Raw genomic sequence first — 20,524 nt, 5'->3', positions numbered from 1 at the left:
CACTGCACACCGGGGTCTTCCCTGCTGCAGTGATGGCAACCCCAGCCACCCGCTGCCCAGGCTCCCAGCCTGAGTTCCCATCTCCTGCCCACATGGCCTGCCTGTCTATTGTGTTTCTTGTTTGTCTCCTTCCACTGGGATGTCACCATCACCGGGGTAGGGAGTTTGGTCCGCTTTGTTCACTGCTGTACACCTGGCCCCAGCACAGTGCCTGGACAGAGCAGGTGCCAGTACACACTTGTGAGTGATTGAGTGAATGAATGAATGAATGAATGAATAAAAATACTCTGTTGGCAGTTGAGGTGGCTGAGACCCAGAGCAGGCCCCAGGGGACTCACAGTCCGGTGCTCTTTCTCCTGGCTCTCCCTGGTCTCTGGAGCCGTTGGTGGCCAGTGCAGCCACAGGGAAGGTGTGCCAAGTTTGGGGTCTTGGGTGTGAAGTTCAGCTCGGGCATGTCTTGGCTGTGGGACTGGAGGCAAGTCGGTTTCCTCATCCACCAGACAGGTCACACGGAGGTCCCAGTGGCACAGGGTGAGGTGCCCATGGGAGGGATGGTGTGTGGTGAGGGCTGGGCACACAATAGGTGCTGAGTAAATGGGAGTGGGGTTGGCTGTGGGGGAGGCTCTGGCTTGCGGTCCCCTCCCCCTCTGCTTCGGGGCCTGTAATTATCACTTACCCTGGTCAGTGGGCCCGAGAAATTCCATGTGTGGGCAGGGCTGCGGCCAGGGTGCTCGCCCAGCCCCCAGAAGGTCCCATGGACACTGTCCGGTGGGCCTCATGGCTGACATTCCAGGCACATTTCCCAGCCCTGGGGCTGCCACAGGCCCGCATAGGGTGGGGGTGGGGGGTCAGAGCCTTCAGGCTGGACAAACCAGTCGGCATCCCAGGCTGGGCTGCCTGGCCACCAACTTCCTGCTGGGCTCCCTGAGGCCCAAAGGCTCCAAGTCCTTCCTCCTGCCTCCATTTGCCACCATCACTGCTCATCCACCCGGAAGCCTCAGTCCAGGCCCTGGAGAAATCCCCTCTGCACACTCAGCCAGAGGGGTCCTTTAAAACCATGGATCAGCCCGCGTCACTCCCTCGCTGAGTCGGATCCCAGTGTTCTGAGAACCAGTCCTCAAGTTCTTCCCTTGGCTCACAGGGCCCTGCACCATCTGACCTCCCCCCCCACCCCTCCTCCTCACTCACTCTTCCAGCCGGGCTGGCCTCTCCTGTGCTTGTGCTGCCTCAGGGCGTTTGCACTGGCTGTTCCTTTTGTCTGGCACACTCTTCCCTCTGGTGCCCACAGGGCCCCCTCCCTCCCTTCCTTAGGGGCCACCTGCATGTGAAGACCTCTGACCCCCTCAGCCTCTCCGCGCAGTATTCCGGGTCCCTCCCCTCCCCTGCCCTGCGCTCCCCGGCTCATCACCTTCTGACACACTGCGGATTTTACTTATCCACAGAGGCAGGGATCGTGGTCTGTTTTGTTCTCTGTTGTATCCCCTGTGCCCAGCACAGTGCCTGGAGCATAATAGGTGCGCAACAAACATGTGTTGACGAACTGAATGAACAACTCTATGAGTTGCTGGCAGATAAGGACACTGAGTTCCCGCAGGGTAGGTGACCAGCCCAAGACCACACAGCTCGAGAGAGGAGTCTGGGTTCATTAGATCCTGGTGCTGGCACCTTAGAAATTGCTTCTGGAGAACAACAGATGGGACCAAGGCCCTGTGGATTCTGCCACACCCGCCAGCCCCAGGGTCGGGCAGCACTCCGGCTGGTCAGGAGTCCGGCCTGCCTGCCTGCCCGGGCATTCCAGGCTCCAACCCAGTTCTCGAGCTTTCTATTTTGAGCCTCCTAGTCCTGAGGACTGCGTGTTCCCAGCAGGCGGCGTGGGCCAGAGGCTGAGCCTGGGTGTGGCCGTCACCTTATCTGGGGCCTTTTGGGGGTGGGAGCCAGAGCTGGGGCCCCGCCATGAACTCAAGGACCCAGATCCCCCCGTCTTTAACCTGTTGGCTGCTGAGGTCTCAGGCACAAGTCTTATTCTTTGCCAGACTGTCCCCATTCAAGCCCTTGCAGGGGTAGTCTCCACTCATTCAGTCTTGGATTATACCCTTCTGTTTGTTCCCAGGACTGTGGGACCCATTCGAATTCTGGCTCTGTCCCTTTACAGCTGTGTGACCGTGGGCAAGTTACTTCACCTCTCTGAATGTATTTCCTTATCTGGGCAAGAGGGGCCAGAAGAGTACCTATCTCCTGGGTGGCTGAGGAGAACTGGTGTGATAAAACTGACGGAACTGCCTGCCCTCAGAGCCCCCATTTATTCTCCTCATTGCTTTTCTCACCACTGGCTGCCCTTGTATGGATTTGCCTGTGGGTTGCTTGTCTCTCTCCACCAAGGCAGGGGCTTTCACCTACTTTGTTCACTGCTGTGTCCCTTGTACCCAGCACAGCATCTGGCACACAGTAGGTGCTCAATAAATGTTTGTTGAAAGAATGAATAAATGAATAAGGACCCCTAGAGGAAACACTCTCTAAGCTCAGAAGGTGTGTTCTCACCCCCTTCCCCACCACAGAAAGGTTCTTGGGTGCCTGCTGGTACCACAAACCCCTGTTCCATCTCATCCAGCAGCCATCAAGGCTGTCTGAGTTAGCAAAACCTTTGTTTCACAGTTGGGGAGAATGAGGCTCAGAGAGGGAGAGTCATCTGTCTAATGTCACACAGCAGTCAGCACCTGAGCCAGGGTTCCAAGCCAGGACTGCATGGTGGATGGATCATTCTTTCCTTAGGGGTAGTCGGTGGTGACGGAGAGCATGGTGGGGCCTGTGAGGCGCTCCCAGGGAGGGAGAAAAGATGGGAGATGAGTCACTCTTCTTGAGTTCCATCTCTCCTTGTGTCTCTCTTAGTCTTCCTGGATCCCTCTGCCCCCATCTTTTTCCTGTCTCTCTGTGTCTCAGTGTCTCTCCCCTTCCCTTGTATATTTGACCTACTGTGCAAGACAGGGTGTAGGCGCAGACCCCTGGCTCGAGGGATGGAGCCGAGGCCAAGAGAAGGGAGGATTGACTTCTGGGACTGCGTTCAGTCTGGGGCCAGGCCCTGTGGCCAGGCCCAGGGTGGGCCCCAGGGTCCTGGTCTCAGTGTCCACACTTTGGGGCAACCTTGGGACCCTGAGCAGTTCAGAGAGCCCCAGGCCTGGCTTTCGAAGACCTGGGTTGCAATCTCAGCCTTGTCACCTTGTCACGTCCCAGCCAATGGCCTTGGGCACTTAGCCCAGTTCCTGTAAAATGGGACCATCCACAGCCCTATCTCATAGGTTTTATAAGGAGGAATGATGTGAGGGCCATGCCTGGCTCCCTGAAGCTCCATGCAACAAGGACAGCATTAGCGAAATAGCTAATTATAATGATTTCTTTTTAGCAGGTGGAAAAAGTGAGACTCAGAATCATTTTACTAATTCATTATTATTGAGCACCTACTACGTTCCAGGTGCTTTGTTTGGCATTCATTAACCCAGGGGCTGGCAAACTATGGCCCGGTGGCCAAATCTGGCCCATAATCTATTTTTTGTAAATAAAGTTTTATTGGCACACACCATTCCCACTCATTTAGATCTCATCTATAACTGCCTTTGCCCTACAACTGCATTGTGGAGTAATTGCGAGAGAGGCCACAAGACTCCCCTAAAGTGAAAATATTTGCTGTCTGGCTCTTTAGAGAAAAAGGTTGCCAATGCCTGGATTAACCCATCACAACTGGGAGGAAGGGCAGATCAGCGCCCTGAGGTCACAGACTAGAAACTGAAGTCTTTGCCCAATGCCTAGCACAGGGCTGGGTCTTGATAAAACACTCTGCGGGTCTTATTCCTCCTTCCCTGCCCTTACAGATCTTCCCAACTCTTGTTCCCTTTCTTCATAGATGCTTGAGTGGGCAAGTCAGAGCCCGCAGTGGGAAGAACCCTGTTTGAGACTCAGGTAGGTCTGAGTTTGAATTTTGCCTCAGCCCCTCCCTTGCTGGTGACCTTGGGTGAGAGGTCTGGCACATAGTAGGTGCTTAATCAACACCACGGCCCTCCCCTCAGCTTTCTTTCATGGAGGACATTTTACAAAGTGCAGCCAGCGACCAGCGGGGTGTCGTGGCAGCGGTGAGGGGTGGAGTGTGCGGCATTAGTAGGAGAGCACTTTGTGTGTCAGAGAGGCTTTCTAGAGCGCCATGTGAGTGGTGGGGGGATCTCACTATCCCCCAAGTCTTAGCCTCTCTCTCCTGGCTCGAGGCCTTGGCCTGGACCTTGACTGCAGCGCCCCCGCCCCCATTCCTGCCAAGCGCCTTCCCAGCCTCCCTGCTGGCCTTGGGAGGCTCCAGGTTTGCCCCCAGGCCTCTTCCAGAGGTCACAGAACCACTAATAGGCAATCCTGCCCACTGTCTGGAGGAGGCAATGTTGGTGACGCAGGAAACTCCGGCTTCTCCCAGCCCCGGTGCCCAGTATTATGATCTGGGGCTGCTGAGCATGGAGGTGACAGTTCCCTGAAGGACTCACCGGCTGCACCTCCGTTAGAGCAGCGTCCCCGAATCATCAAGTCACTCACTCACCTCCCGGTGTTGGGTGACACCTTGGGTCTCAGCTCTGTCAGTGGAGCTCTGGTGGTACGTACCCTTCAGGGAGCTGTGAGGATGAAATGATCAACGAGAAGAAGCGCTTGGCATGGCCCCGAGCACGGTGAGCACTTGGTACATGTGCTCATGGATGCATTCTAGGGTCCCCTGGACACTCCTGAGGCGTCCCTGACTGTGTGACCTCGGGGAGCCATGCCTTTCTCTGCACCCAAGAGTCCTCGACTGCAGTTGGAGACCGCCTAAGAAAGTGGACTCATTATTTGACAGATGGAGAAACTGAGGCTGCAAAACTTCTTCTATGATCTGGTTAAAGGTCAACCAGGGATAGGGATAAGCTGGGGACTGCTTGCAGTCATTCACGCTTTGCTTGAACGAGCTCCCTGGATTCTTGGTTACCCAGTGACCCCTAGACCCTGGAGGACTTGGGAGGCAGAGCAAGGCCTAGGCTGAGGCTCCCTGCAGGGCCCCAGGTTGCACAATCATAACATGGATGGCTGTGACCAAGGCAGGTGACCCATGTTCTCTGGGAGTTACCCCTGCGACGTGCAGCCTTGTTGCACACACTCCTCACTTCCGCACAGCCTGACTTGCGCTCCGTTCCCCGTGCCGCCATTTCCTGGCTGTGTGACTCTGGGCAAGTCACTTCCCCGCTGGTTTAGGGGAGGGTTTACTCTGCTCCTGCCACTCTCCGCCTCTTGCTCTTCCTCAAACATGCCAGGCATGCTCCTACCTCAGGGCCTTAGCACTTGCTGTTCCCTCTGCCTGGAATACCTTTCCCAAATATGGCTTGCTGTCACTCCCCCTTCAGGTCTCTGCTCAAATGTCACAGCTCAACGAGGCCTTTGATCCCTGGAACTCCCTTTTGCACTTAATTCGTCTCTGTAGCTCTTACCACTTCTTGATGCATCCTGGGTACTGCTGGTTTGTCTGTCTGCTCCCTGCAGGACGGCTGCTCTATTTTTGTCTCTCTTGGTCATTGTCGTGTTCCCAACCCCCAGCATGGCACTGGCATACGAAAGTGCTCACTAAAGACTTGTGGAATGAACAAATGAATGAATGAATGAATGGTGCTAAGCACCATGTCCTGCCCATAGTAAGCACTCATACCCATTGCAGTGAATGGTTGCTTTGGCAGCCGCTTTCCAGCACCTCTTCGCTCCTGGCCCTCTCCTAGTCTCCCCTCACCAGCCTGGCTCCTGCTTTCTCTGCAGGCCCAGATCCCAGGCCCAGCTCCCTGCTGCCTGCGCAGTTTTGTCCTTGGGTCCTGGGTCCTGGGTCCTGGGTCAAGGCGACCGCTGGGGAATCGCAGGCCTGTGCGGTGGGCGCCCTCATACTCTACCTCTGGCTCCTCTTACATCCCTGGGGCAGAGCTTCTGGGAAACCAACGCTTTGAAGCTCTGTGGGTCAGACCCACTGAGCCCTGGGCCCTCCTTAGCGCCCCTGGTGTGCCCGTTGTCGCACAGAAGGGGCAGTGAGGCTAGAGAGGGGCAGCTGTCGGGGGTCTGGCCTTTGGGACTCCTGAAACATCAGGGAAGCTTCCAGGACGCGGGCTTCTTTGTCGCTCCTGGACTGGGGCTGGGCTCAGGCGCTGGCTTTCTGGATGCCAGGACTGAACCTCATGCAGGCATAAGGACCAGGTCTGAATCACACCCTCCATTTCCGGGCAGTGTGACCGGTGGCTTGTCACCCGGTCCCACCGAGCCTCAGTTTCCTTGTCTGTAGAGAGTCACACCCATGCTTACAGGGTGTTGGGAGGACAAGACCAGCTCTTCCTGGGCACCTAGGGTCTCCAGCCCCTCCCTGGGGCCCAGGGTCTCGCAGCCCGCCCTGGGCCCTGGCTGCTCCGGGCCTGGCATCACTGCCTCATTGTTGGGGTAATTGACAGTCCCGGGAGACTGCTGCTGTGGCTTTATTTCCCCTCCCCCCACTTCTCCCTCCTCACGCTGGCCTGCCTTCTCCAGAACCAGCTTGTTTTTGTTTTCTGTTTTTACGGCTCCATAAATGAGTCACGGGCTTGATTTGATTTAATTTCGTTGTAATTGTTATCTTTTCAAGCTTGTTTTTTTCCACTCGGTTACTCACGAGACCACAAAACCTAAACAGGACGGGGCCTTCCCCAGCCGTTGCCTGACACTCGGGCCGGCCTCCTGGTGATCCGGGGCTCCTGGAGGATTGAGGGGGGCTCGGGGGCTTCTGGGAGGAGGTGCTTAGTGTGCTGAGCAGGACTGGGCGTCCTGAGTCCCGGGCTGCAGCCCCGTTCTGCGTGCTGTGTTCCCCGGGGAGAGTTGGTTAAGCTCCCTGGGCCTCAGACCCCGGTCAGTGTCCTCCTTGGCAAGCTTTAGAACAAGGAGTCAAAAACGCAGACATCTTGGGGCCAGGAGGCGACATGCTGAGTGAGGTGGGCTGGGTGTGACTGTGGTGAACTGGAGCGAACAGGCCCCTCTCAGGGGACGCCGCCTCTTAGCCGGCACGCGGCCCAGATCTCTCCATTTATCGAAAGAAGCCAGAAATCCGAGGCCCTATGTGAGAAGTCCTAATTTTTAAAAGTTGTCCAACGAACCAAACTGAAAACAACAAACAAAATTCATCTCTGTGGACACCTCTGGTCTAGAAGGTTCTGGAAGAGCCGGCCACAGTGCAGACTGAATACTTTTGTAGAAACGACTGTCTTCATGATGATGGGTTGGTCACATGCCATGAAAAGGACGTTGCATTGTGCAGTCAGGCAGGGTCATTTACATGTAGTTAAAGATATCAAGTGTATTTCCATGTCACTTCACTTTGTTCATCCCAAGCATTTGTGTAATGATATGATAAATGTGTTGGGTCAAAGAGAAAATCAATTTACTGTCACTTTCTCTCCCTCCCCCACATCGCAAGACAGGTTCCCAGTCAAGTTTCCCCAACGTTAGTCTTTATTCTGAGTGACCTTTGGTAGCTCTCTGGCCTGGAACGGAAGTTCTGTGGGTGATGAAGACCACGGCATCCTGGAACTGTCGAATCATTCCCTCCAGGACAAAGGGATCACCGGCCCTCAGTCGACTAGGCCGCTGCAATTCTAAAATTCGAATGCAGGAGGCCTGCGAGACCAGGCCACAAGCTCACTCATTAAATCTTTATTGAGCATCTACTATGAGACAGCAGTGACCAACACGGACAAACTCTTGCCCTCATGGCACTTCTGTTTTAGCAGGGGAGACAGACAGAGAACAAGTGAATAAAAGATGGAGTATGTCTGGCAGGGAAACCAATGGCAAAAGGGAGCGAGGAGTGTGAGGGCGGCAGTGTAATTCAGGCTGTCACAGAGGGGCCAGGAGGCCAGAGAAAGTGAGGGGGCTGGCCCTGAGGAGGGTGTTCCGGATGGTGGGAGCAGCAGATGCAAGCACTCTGAGGTGGGGAAAATCTTGCATGGTTGGGGAAAGATAAGGAGAGCAATCTGGCTGAGTAAGCAGGGGGAGGGTGGGAAGAGACAGGTCAGAGAGGCCCGCGGGGCCCAGATCACCCAGCGCCCTGTGGGCAGCAGCAGGAGGAGTTTGGATTTGATTGGAAGTAATGTGGGAGTCCATGAGTCCCGAGCAGAGGAGAGACGGGGTCTGAATTAGGTTCAAACAGAATTTCTCAACCTTTGCCCTGTCGACACTTGGGCCGGATGGCTCTCTCTCGTGGGAGCCTTCCTGTGCAGCGGGGGAGATGAGCAGCATCTCTGGCCCAGCCCCACGATGCCAGCAGCAAGCTGTCACGTCGTGAGCAAGACTTTGGAAAGACTCTCTGTAGCAAGAAACTGATACCTCTTCTCCCAGCTAGTGAGAACCTGAGGCCTGCCAGCGGCCACATGAGCAAGCCTGGAGCTTTGAGATGACTGCTGCCCCAGTTTGACACCTTCATTTTGAACTTGGGAGAAACCTTGAGCCAGAACTACCCAGCTGGACCATTCCCCCATTCCGCACCCACAGCAACCATGAGCTAATAAACATTTGTTGTTTTCAGCTGTGACGTTTTGGGGTCACAGCCTTATATCAATACACAGCCAGCACACACACACACACACACACACACACACACACACACACACGTTGTGACAACTAAACATATTTCCAGACTGTGCCAAATGTACACTGGGGTGCAAATGACCCCCCGTTGGGAACGACAGGCCTAACAGGACCCCTCTGGCTGTGCATGGAGAGAGACCTGTGGGGTTCCAGACGGGAGGGGAGTGGAGGTAGAGCAGCGGGTGGATTCTGGATTTATTTGGAAGGTGAACTCAGCAGGATTTGCTGGACTGATCTGGAGAGAGGGAGAGAGGTTGAGGATGCCTCCCTGGCTTTGGCCTGAGCAGGGGTGGGGGTGAACCCTTGACTGGGAATCAAACCCCAGACCTCACGGTCCATGGGCCGACACTCTAACCACCGGGTCACACTGGCCAGGGCCTGGGTTGATTTTTAAATGTTGGGGCAAATCTATAAACATACTGGCCAGTATGGGTTTGAGGGCCATGAGTTTGACACCTCTGTTCCACTCCAGCCTTCTCATTCTGCTGACGAGAAGGGTCCCCGAGAGTCAGAAGTTTAGCTGCCCTCGCGAGGGCCCATTTTCCTGGGACCGGGCCGGGCAGGGCACCCTGAGGGAGGCGGAGCTTGGACTGAGCTCTGACGAAGGGTCAGATTCCCTCAAGAAAGAGGAGGTGGGGGAGTGTGGGCAAGGGTGTGGGTGGGAATATGGAGGGAGATAAGAAGAGATGGAGCCGGGGAGAGGAGAAGGACACGTGATGATGGGGGCGGGGGCAGGGTGCTGGGAAAGAAGCGAAGAGGCTGGATTGAAAGCAGGGCTGGAAAAAAGTCACAAAAGGACGTTAATAATATTAATAACTTCGCTTCCGAAGTTGTTTGGCAACGTGCAGCTCATTTTATTTTACCACCGACTCCGGGTTCTTGGCAATCCGCATGTACACCAGGGCGTGTTTGCCCAACAAGGAGCGATCCCGTTTGCAGACTGTGTTCGAATGACATGGAAGTTTTCATAAATACTAAATTAGAAACTTAATACTGAATCATGAAGTGGGGTGGATTAATGGAAGATTTATTCATTTCAATTTAGCAGGTTTCTTTAAGTGTTTTAGAGGCAATGCAATTCCTGCCCCCCCCCCCGCCCCCCAAATCTCTCTTACAAATTTTCCACCTTACCGCAGCCAAAATTTGAGGTGACATGCAAAAATAGCCGATGTGTAATGACAGAAAAGGGCAAGTGAGGCTTAGAGAGAGTCCAGGAGAATTCACTTTCAGGGGAGGATCAGGGCAGGCTCCCTGGAGGAGGTAGTTTGGACTCTGAGTGGCAAAGGATGTGTGAAATATAGACCAGGCAGATGGGTTAGGGTAAGGGAGGGCATGCCAGTGGAGGGTCCAGTGGGTGCGGAAGTGTGAAGGTGGGAATAATGGGGTTTCAGAGTTTGGACCAAGGGGACTGGGACTGGGGTGGGTGATAACGGAGGGGCCCGGAGGAGCCAAAGAGCAAAGATGAGGGCTGTCACGTGAAGTATGAAGAAGAATGGCCAGCTGACCTCCTCTTTTCTAATTGCTTGTGGGTGTGGAAGGGCAGCAAAGAATGTGGGTCCTCGTCCCCCTGTCCACCGCTTAGGGCCCTTCCCTCTCATCCCAGTGGAATCATCTTAGAAGACATTCAAGGACAAGCCACCCGTGTTGAGTGCCTACAGAAAGCCCAGCCCTGCACAGAGGGCTCCTGGGGCGTCAGCTCATTTACTCCTCCTGTCAACTACAGAAGGGAGGTGTTATGATGGTGCCTCTTTTGCAGAGGACACGAAGGCCCAGAGCGGCGAAGCAACATGTCTAAGTTCACACAGCCAGGAAGCGGCAGAGTGGGATTGGAACCCAGACCTACAGTCCATGCGTGACCCACTGCTCAGTAATGACACTCATGTGCTCCCAGTAGATCTGGCTTCCTGTGACCTGAGTGCCACACTCATCCCCGCCTATCAGAGGGGTAAACTGAGGCTCCGAGAGGTTGAGTTACTTGTGTGAGGTTTTACAGCTGGAAGGGGCGAAGCCAAGGTTTGAATCCCCGGGTCCATTGGACTCTGGAGCCACTCTCCTTCCACCAAATGACACAGCTGCTTGCTTCTCAGGCCCCTATTTCCTCATCTGATAAATGGCGGCGAGGACAATGCCCACCTGATGGGGTCCATGTGAGGGTCAGAGATGGTGCATATCAATTGCTCTGCTCAGTGCCTGGCACTTAGTAGGTGCTTTAAAAATGATGGCTGTGATTATTTGTGGGAAAGTGGCTGCATATTAAATGAGTGAATTAACATAAGGCACTTAGAACAGCGCCTCAGTAGCCCTTATTTTTGCCTAAGGGCACATAGTAGGTACTCAGAAAATGCTAGAAGGTGCTATTATTATTATTATTATTATTATTATTATTATTATTAGACCAACCACAGGACAGCCTACTATCCTTCTATACTTGCAGCCTTCCCAAATTGCATTCCAGCTGTTCCTCCCTTAATCCAATAAATGGACCTTAGAATGTAGATTAGGATTTGGGGTGATGTTGATGCAGCCTCCTGCCCATCAGAGATGCTGAGAGCACCGATGATGAGCCCAGAATTCTGGGTTTGATCCCTGACCCATTGTGGGACCTCTGGCAAGTGCCTTGTCCTTTCTGTGCCTCAGTTTCCTTTGTCTGCAGAGCCTGGGTCTGGCTGTCCTGGGAGGGACCAGCCCCTCACAGAGATGAGGGCAGTTCCTGTGTCCCCCCTTGGGCCACCAGTTTCCACCTCCCGCCTCCCGAGCTGCAGGCCCGCCCGGCTCAGCTGTGACGACCAACCAGCCAATCTGTTTACTGAACTGGCTCACCCCTTCCGGGAACTCAGCCCAAGCTTCCCAGAACTCGGGTATTAATGACCCGAAGCCACATGACAGAGCATGACACAGCACTTTTGGGCGTAAGGCAGGGCCCAGAGGGGCGCGTGGGGGGCCGTGACCCAGCCCCCCAGCCTGGCTGGCTGGTGAGTCACCCCTGCCTCCTGCAGCTTCCTGATCCTGACCACTGTGCTGCCCTCCCCCATCTCTGGACCTCTCACCCTGCCAGGGCCACTCTAGGACCCCTGGACCTTTGCCCCAGTGACCTAGAAGAGGCCCTTTGGGGTTATAGATGGGGAAAGTGAGGCCCAGGGGACCGGAGTACAGAACAGTGAGCACTAATTAGGCACTTACTGCATGTGAGGCGTTGGGGCAAATATCTTATCCTAGCCTCACAACAACCCTAGGAAGTAGCATATGCCAGATGGAGAAACTGAGGCTCAGAGAGGGGGAACAGGGCATGCAGCAGTGTGGGACAGCACTGAAGCCAAGCCTCTCTATCTGACCTCAGATGATCTCCTTTCATTCCCTCAACAACCTGACAAAGGAGTGGCCGTGTGGTCTGTTGCACAGCTGAGGCCCAGGAGGGCTGAGTACCCTGCCTAAAGTCTCAGTACTAGTTTGCTTCCAGGACCTGTGCTCTGAACCAGAGCCTGGCACATAGCTAGCGCGCACATAATATCTGTGCGCTGACCAGACATGCAGGCTTTGGAGTCAGGCAGAGCTGGGTTCAAATCCCGACTGTGCCTTTTTCTGACTGCTTGGCCTGGGGCACATGGCTGCACCCCACTGTGCCTCATTGTCTCACGAATAAAGGACGAACCTGACCTTACAGAGCAGCTGTGAGGGCTGTGTGTGTGCTGTTAGGCAGGCAGTGTACCATGAACTCGGACTTTCAGAGTCTGCCCTGCGCCTTCTCCCAGCCCAGGTCTCCGAAGCCTGGTGGGGGTCAGCCTCTGGGCCCCATGCCTGCCTCCTTCAACCTTTGCTGCCCTAGGGCAAAGTGAGGGCGGTGGTTTTTATGGGGCTGGGAACCAGACAGGCTCTGGGGCTCCGAGGGGGCCCCTGCCGGCAGCGGGAGTGGGGCCTCCCGGTTCCCAGCCCCTGAACTTCAGGCTGGGGCCCGGGCGTGGGCAGGGGTGAGGCACGACTTTGCTGATCTTCCCTTCATCCCGCAGCCATGGCTTGAGCATCTACTGTATACCAGACTCCAGGGGACGTAGCAGGGAACAAGGTCTCTGCCTGCTTTCTTGTGGAGGAGACAGGAGATCAGTGAACAGACACACAAATAGATAAAATAATTTCAGCCAGAGAGAAACCCCAGGACAGAAATAGACAGGGGTATCTGGGGGCTTCATGAGTCAGAGAGGGCTTCTCAGAGGAGGCGACATGGAGAGACATCCGAAGGAAGAGAAGGAACAGACTCCTGGGAAAAGGATTTCTAGCACCTGGGGGAACAGCAAGAGCAAAAGCCCTGGGGTGGGTTTATGCTTGGAATGTTCCAGAAAATGCAAGAGGCCAGGTGGCTGGAGTGGAGTGTAAGAGGGGGAAGTGGCCAGGGATGATGTTGGAGAGGTCAGTAACGGTCAGATCATACAGGGACTGGTGGCCCGAGTGCCACTGGTAGGATTTGATTAGGAAGGGGATTGACAAGACCCGCTTTGACGAACAGCAAACTTTCACTTACGATGACATTCACATTTTCTACCCGTTGACAGATGAGCTAACAGTGGTCCAGGCCGAGTTCACGCGGAAGGTCAGTGGCAGGGTGGGGGTAAAACCACGGTGGTTGGACAGCCAGTTCAGGACAACTGCTCCTACACAAAGGGAAGTAAGGACATGGGCTGAGTTGTTGACGGCTCATGGGTCAGCAGCATGGTTTCCTGGCAGAGGAGGTGCCCGCTAAGCTGAGGTTGGGTGAGAGGTGCTGGAAGAGTGTTCCTGGTAGAGGGAACAGCATGTAGGGAAGCCCCAAGGTAAGTGAGAGCAGGGCACATTTGGGAAATTTACCATTGCTCAGGAGTTAGGAGAAGGGAGAGGTGACTGGGTGATGTTGTCAGGATCCCAATTCCAGGAGGCCTTAGAGCCAAGGAGAGGAGCTAGAATTTCATTCTGAATACCTACTGTGTGCCAAGTCTGGGATGGATCCTGAGGACACCAAGAGAGGTACATGTTCACCCTAGCCCAGGGCAAGTCTCTTCATCTCTCTGTACCTTGGTCCTTGTCTGTAAATACCATCTGGAAGGATATTGTGACAACTCAGTGAGATCACCCTTTCATTTAATCATTTATTCATTCACTATATTTTGAGCACCTACTATGTGCTAGGCACTAGTCTGGGGAACAGGGATACAGCGGTGACAAAAGACTCTGCTCTGCCCGACCAGTGTGGCTCAGTGGTTGAGCATCAGCTGATGAACCAGCAGGTCACGGTTCGATTCCCAGTCAGGGCACATGCCCGGGTTCGATCCCCAGTGGGGGATGTGCAGGAGGCAGCTGATCAATGATTCGCTCTCATCAATGTTTCTATCTTTCTCTCCTTTTCCCTTCTTCTCTGAAATAAATAAAAAAATATTTTTAAAAAATAGCTCTGCTCTGACAGAAGAGGTGTTATGGAGGAGCGAGCAATTACCGGAGCCAGGTGGTCAGGGTTAGCCCTTCACCCACCACTCACGGACTGTGTGATTTTTGCAAGTTGCTTTATCTCTCTGAGCCTTATCTATAAAATGGAGTAATGATAGTACCCACCTCATAGGACAGTTGTAAGGACATATGTGCTAATACATGTAATGTGTCTAGCACAGAGTCTCGTACACAGTAGGTGCTCAATAAATGTTCTCCGTGCTGTGTTTGAATGGGGGAGATAGCTAAAAGCAATCAGATGTCAGGTGAGTGGATGAGTTGGTGTCTGAGTGGGAAGTGACAATACCAGCTCTTAGCACCAAGTGGGCATACAGTAGGTACTCAAGTGTTTCTCCTTTGTCACTTGAGCCCAGCTGGGACTATGCTAGGGGCCTGAGGTTTGGGAGTCTGTGTGGGTGGGAGGCCATCTTTGCTGACCCAGAAAACCCATTTCTGAGCTTTGGGGTGGGGAGGGCAGACACGCCCCACCACCCACTAGCCCCCACGCTCCCTGCACCCCATCCCCAGCATGGCTCACAGCCTGGGTGGCTGGGGCGAGCCAGGGCCTGCCCTGTGGGTCCCCAGTAATGACACTCATCACACAGGTGTCTGGCAGGCAGGGGGAGGCGAGGCCCCAGGGGCCGCGTTCAGATGGCATCCTGCCAGCTCACCTTGGGCCCTTCCTCATCCTTTATGAGTCTGGTGCCCAGGGCAGGCAGGCGGGTGGGGGGAGCGGAGCTGGCACTGGGCCAGCTGGCATCTGGTGAAAGGAGGGAAAGTTGAGAAGTTTGGGTGCCAACGGCTAATGTGGAGGACTGGGTGCTATTGTGGCGGCGGTGGTGGTGGTGGTGTGTGTGTGTACACACGTGTGCAGATGTATACAGGGGTGCAGTGACTATGTATACAGGTGTGCCTCCAGCCTGTCTGTGTGGAGGTGGGAGGGTTTATGTAGATGAAGTATTGATGGGCCCCAGAGTGGGCCCATAATTTTCGACATCCTTTTTAACTTGTTCATTTAATCTACACTAATATGTGGGGGCCAGGCTGTGCCTAGGCCTGGTGACATCACACCCAGAGCTGAGCCAGTCCTAGGTGCTGCCATCTAAATCTCCAAATCCAAGGAAAGACTGATGCCCAAGGAAGCCTTTGGTAGAGGGAAATAAAGTAGGACGAGAGAGCAGGAAGAGATCAACCAATGAACTTGTATGTATATAGGCATAACTCACGGACACAAACAACGGGGTGGTGAGCGTGTGGAGGGGGGATGGAGGCAGGCCAGAGAAGGTTAATGGAGGGAAAAGGAGCATCTATGTAATACTTTCAACCAATAAAGATTTTTTAAAAAGTAGGGCCAAAGAGAGCCATAAGATGGGGTCAGGGAGAGCCTTTCTGAGAAGATGACTTTGGAGCTGAGGCCTGAAGGATGAGCCACGATGGCAGGATCTGGAGCAAGAGAGTTCTGGTCGGGAGGAACAGCAAGGGCAAAGGCCCGGAGGCAGCATCCGGGAGGCCCGGGTAGAAGAGTGAATGAAGAGGGGGTAGGAGGCAGGTCGCATACGGGCCGGGCCAGACAGCAGGGCGAGGAGTGCGGCTCGTATTCTGAGCACAGTGAGAAACTTGGCACATGGAGGCACACAGACGCACCCACCACCCGCCCCGGGTGAATAGGTTTGGAGAGAGGTGGGGCGGGGGGCCAGGCCCGCTGGGGGTGAGAACCATTGGCTTTCAGAGCTACAGACAGGAACGTGGGCTGCTCAATTTGTGTTTGAACCTATTCTCTTGGGTTCAAACCCCCTGGAACCTGGAGCCTGTTATTAAGCTGGCTGCACCCTGGGGCGCCTGCCTTTATCCCCAGACAGGGCCTGGCCCGCCTGCCCTGCGGTCGACCCTGGCCCCCCAGATGAGAGTGGATGGGTGGGACTGGTAAACCCCTGTGCCAGCCCCAGCCTCAGCCCCCACCTTGGCAGGGCCAAATCTGCTTCTAAGAGCTGGAAGGACATGGGAGCAATGAGCCTCTCATTTAGAGACGGGAAACTGAAGCCTGGAGAAGGAAAGGGCATGTCCCAGGGCCTTGTGGCAGGGAGCTGGCGGCAGCACCCAGGAAATCTGTCATAACTCAGACCTCTTTCCACTTCCTCCCCTGGCCACTGAGCTCCTCTTATTGCGACTCTAGCCAGGGGAGTAGTTGGTGTCTGGGCAGGGCCAGAGGGAAGAGCTGGGGCCAACTTGGGAGGCCTCTTTTAATTGGGCCCTACAGCAAGAACTGCCCAAGTTTTGAGATAGCGAAGTTACCCATCATGGGAGCCATGCAGACAGTCCCAGATAACAGCCCTTCCTCTGCTCACAGGTTCAGAGGGGTTTAGATGAATGAGAGATTATTTCCCTTTAAACTCTGTGATTCCACGGGGCCACGACATAATCCATCCCTGTTCAAGTCTCAGTTTCCCAACAGTAAATTAAAAAAAAAAATTAGAGTGACCTCAATAAAAGGACAGTCCAGAAGAAGAAACTTCCCGGCTCTTGGCTGTTTCTTGGCTCCCCGTCCTTAGGGGAGAGCTCTCGTCCTACCATGGCCCAGACATCCTTGCAGCCCTGGCCCCTGAGGCTTCTCCCTCCCTCTCCGATGAAGTCATTCGGACTTCCTCACCGTTGTTCAGCTCACCACCACTTCTCGCCTCAGGGCTTTTGTTGTTACTGTGACCACTGGATGCCAAGCGCTTTCCACCATTTAAACCTCCACCAGCCCTGTGAGATAAGTACTGTTATGGGATCCATTTTACAGATGACGAAACTGAATCTCAGAGAGGGAGAGTCTCTTACCCAAAGCCACACAGCGCAGAAGCGGAGGAGTCAGGATTTGAGCTCAGCCATCTGGAATTTAACCCCACGCAGGTTTCTTCTGACCGTATGCAGCTCATTTTCATCTTTAAACCTTTGCTCAATAGCCTCCTTTTCCAGGAAGCCTTCCCTGACTACCCTCCCAATCCTCTCCCTGTGCCCTTCCTGAGTTTCCCCTTGGCTGCACTGATTACACTGTTTTGCAGTTATCTTTATTTTTTAAAAACAGCTTTACTGAGGTGTAGCAGACATACAGTCGTCGGCACATATTTTCGTGTGCACTTTGATAGTCTTGATATGTCTGCACTCATGAAGCCGCCAGCACAACCAAGACGGTAAACACGTCCATCATCTCCAAAGGTTTCCTTATGCCCTTTTGTCATCCCCCCTTCCTGCCTCCTACCTCCACACTCCCACCGTCAGGTAACGGCCATCGGCTTTCTGTTATTGTAGAGTAGTTTGCGTCCTCTAGAACTTTCTGTAAGTGGAATCATAGCGCATGCTCTTCTTTTCTGGGCTTCTTTCCCTCAGCATACTGATTCTGACACTCACCCATGTTATTATGACCATTATCTTTTTAGGTATCTGCCCCCCTCCCCGCCAGACTGTGAGGTCTAAGGGGCCAGGACTTTGTCTTATTTATTTGTGTCCCCAGCACCCAGCACAGGGCTGGGCACACAGGAAGTGCCTAATAAATGTTGACTGACTGACTGGGAGGAGGAGGAGGAGGACACGTCCATGTGGGGGAAGATCAGGCACAGTTGCATGGCCGAGAGGAGCCCAAAGACCGATTTAAAAAAAACACCAAAACAGCCCTTGGAATGATCTGGAGGCCTCGTGGCCCCATCAGATAAGCACATCCGTTCATCCCTGTGGCTGTCTCCATGGAACAAAGATCTGCATTGCACAAGGGTTGGGCTTGGGCCGAGGAGGCACTTAGTGGCCCCTTTATCTGGCGTGGGCATCTGGCTTCATGTTCTAGAACTGCACAGCCCACACCTCCCAGCAGGCTGCACAGCCTGGGCACCGGCCATGGCTGAGGGTGGCCAGGTGGGCGGTGGGAAGGGGAAGTAGCTGCCCAGCCCTCCCCAAACCAGTTGGACTCCTTTGCAGAAGTTTCTGGAGGCGCAGAGCTGAGTAAGGGAGAGCGGGAGGCCCCGAAAAGGAGGACGAGAAGGGAGGAATCATTTAATTATCAAATGTTATAGGGAATTTCCAGTTCATGTTCCATCGGGCTGGGCAGGGATGCCGTGGGGATTACTCAGGCGGGTTCCAGGTACCAGCCTCAGCAGACTAGCCCAGGTCTCTGTTGCCCGCTGAAAACTCAACCAGCCGGGGTGAGAAAGTGACAGAGCTACATCCTGAGACAGAACCTGCAACAAAAGCTGAGTGTGAGCATGTGCTTCCTGCATCCGTCCTGCCGAGATGACCTTACTGTCTGCCCATTTCCCAGACTGAAAAACTGAGGCTGGGAGGTGAGGTCGCATGGGGAAAGCTTAAGCACCAGGAGTTGTTTTGGAGTGACCCCTCAACAATAACCACTCCTTTGGGTAAAATCTTACTGAACACCCACTGTGTGCCAGGCACTGTGCTCGGCTCTGAGGAATAAAAACAAGAGTCTTAGGCATCTATTGTGTGTCCCATCTTATCTCCCGAAGGAAACATTTTTGAGGGCAGAGACCGTTTTGTGGAACGCTGTTTTCTTATTTGTGGAAGCAAGGAGTTTGGACCAGACTAGCCTTTTCCAAATGGGGTTCTGAAGGATGCAAGTTCTCTGGAATGCTAGTAGGAGGAATGTGGGGAACAGTGTTCCAGGGTCCGATGACTGTGGTTAACAGTGTTAACACTTGTTGCAGGACTTCTCAGTGCCTTTAATGTCTTAACAAGAACAGTGAGCTTCTAGGTGAAATGGGTGTTCTGTGAGTTACCTCTGAGAGACATAAGTGAAATTGTTCACTGTTCTCTTGTCTTTCCTGCCCACTGTTTTCCTGTTTTTTCAAATCCTGATTTGGAGGCTACCTCCTCCAAAGAGCCAGATGGACCTGAGTTCCCTCCTGTGAAGGCACCCGCCTGGAGCTCCTTTGACCTCTCTCTTAATATTTTCTACCTTGAGTTCTAACGATCTGTTCCCGTCACTAGATTGTCAGCTTCTCAAGGGAGGGACCAGCTGTGATTCATCTCTTGGGTTTGGTACAGGGAACACAATGAGTGGATGGAGAATTTAATGGGTGGAAGTTTGGGAGATGATTTGGTGGATGGGTGGATGGTCAGATGGATGATTTAATGGCTGGGTACATGGGTGGATGGATGAAGGAATTGTTTATGGATGGATGAAGCGATAAATGAAAAGATAGATGAATCAATGACTGAAATGATGAAAAATCAAATGAATAGATGGATGGATGGATGGATAGATGAGTAAAAAAATTAGTGGATAGGTGGATAAGGGATGGATGGTTGAATAAATAAGTAGATGATGGATGATAAATTCTGAGATGGATGGTGTGGATGATTTCATGGCTGAATACTGTGGATTATCAATGGGTGAATGAATATGTAAACATAATTAAATGAGTAAACAAGTAAATAAATAATGAATTAATAGATAGCTAATAATAAACACAGAAAGGGATACATGGATAGATGTATTGGTGATTCCATGAATGAATGAATGAATGAACAAATTTATGGATCGTTGGATGGATGAATAGATGGGAAAGTGGATGGATGAATGGACCAGTGAATGGATGATGAGTGGATGGATGGAGAATGAGTAGATGGATGGGTGGATGGGAGGATGGATGCATGCATGGATGAACTGATGGACAGGTGGGTGGATGAGTGAGTGAATGGATGGATTGATGGAAGAATGGGTGAATGGGTGGATGGGGGAGTGGATGGATGCACGAGTGAATGCATGCAATGTCATAAGGTCTGAACTGAGGTCAGGATGGCAGAAAGATCCCCGCATCCCTTTCAGAAGCAGCAGTTTATCAAGTTTTTGGATTTTGAAAGCAATGTACCATATCTCCAGAAAATTGCACATAGACACCAATTTTAAGAGGACGGTGGTCATTGAGCCTTATGGCCACCTACGGACCCTAGATGAGGAGTCCCAGTGCAGCCCAGTTAGTTTTTTTCTATTCCTCAAGCAAATGTGTATTCATTTGCTCATTGCACAGCATTCCTTCAATTTTTCTGGGAGCCTGTGAGAAGATCCTTATGCGAAGACAAAGCTGTCTCTCATAGTGGCAAATATTTGTAGCTTGAAGTCAAACAGATTTCATTTTTAATTTCATCTCTAATACTTACTGGCTGGGTAACCTTGGAAAATTACCTTTCTGAGCCCCCTCTTCATGCATAAAATAGGGACAGCAATAATTCATACCCTATTGGGTTGTAAATATGTGAACAAGTGTGTAAAGCACATAGCCCAGTGCTTAGCACATAGTAAGTGCTCAATAAATGCTGGCGAGCCAAGTGTGTCTAAGGCAGGGGTGGGCAAACTTTTTGACTCGAGGGCCACAATGGGTTCTTAAACTGGACCGGAGGGCCGGAACAAAAGCATGGATGGAGTGTTTGTGTGAACTAATATAAA

General features: G+C 53.1%; 1 long non-coding RNA gene across 1 annotated transcript in view; it reads left to right on the top strand.

Moving 5' to 3' along the window:
• Window positions 1-8,582, top strand: part of LOC132239252 (uncharacterized) — a 110,058-nt gene extending 101,476 nt beyond the window's left edge. The window contains exon 3 of the long non-coding RNA XR_009454007.1: window positions 8,396-8,582. This is a non-coding gene — a long non-coding RNA (uncharacterized LOC132239252). The remainder of the gene's footprint in view (window positions 1-8,395) is intronic.
• Window positions 8,583-20,524: the final 11,942 nt, after the last annotated feature.

Source organism: Myotis daubentonii, chromosome 8 (genome assembly GCF_963259705.1).
Source record: "Myotis daubentonii chromosome 8, mMyoDau2.1, whole genome shotgun sequence".
Taxonomy (NCBI): Eukaryota; Metazoa; Chordata; class Mammalia; order Chiroptera; family Vespertilionidae; genus Myotis; species Myotis daubentonii.
This window is presented reverse-complemented; position numbering and strand designations above follow the sequence as displayed.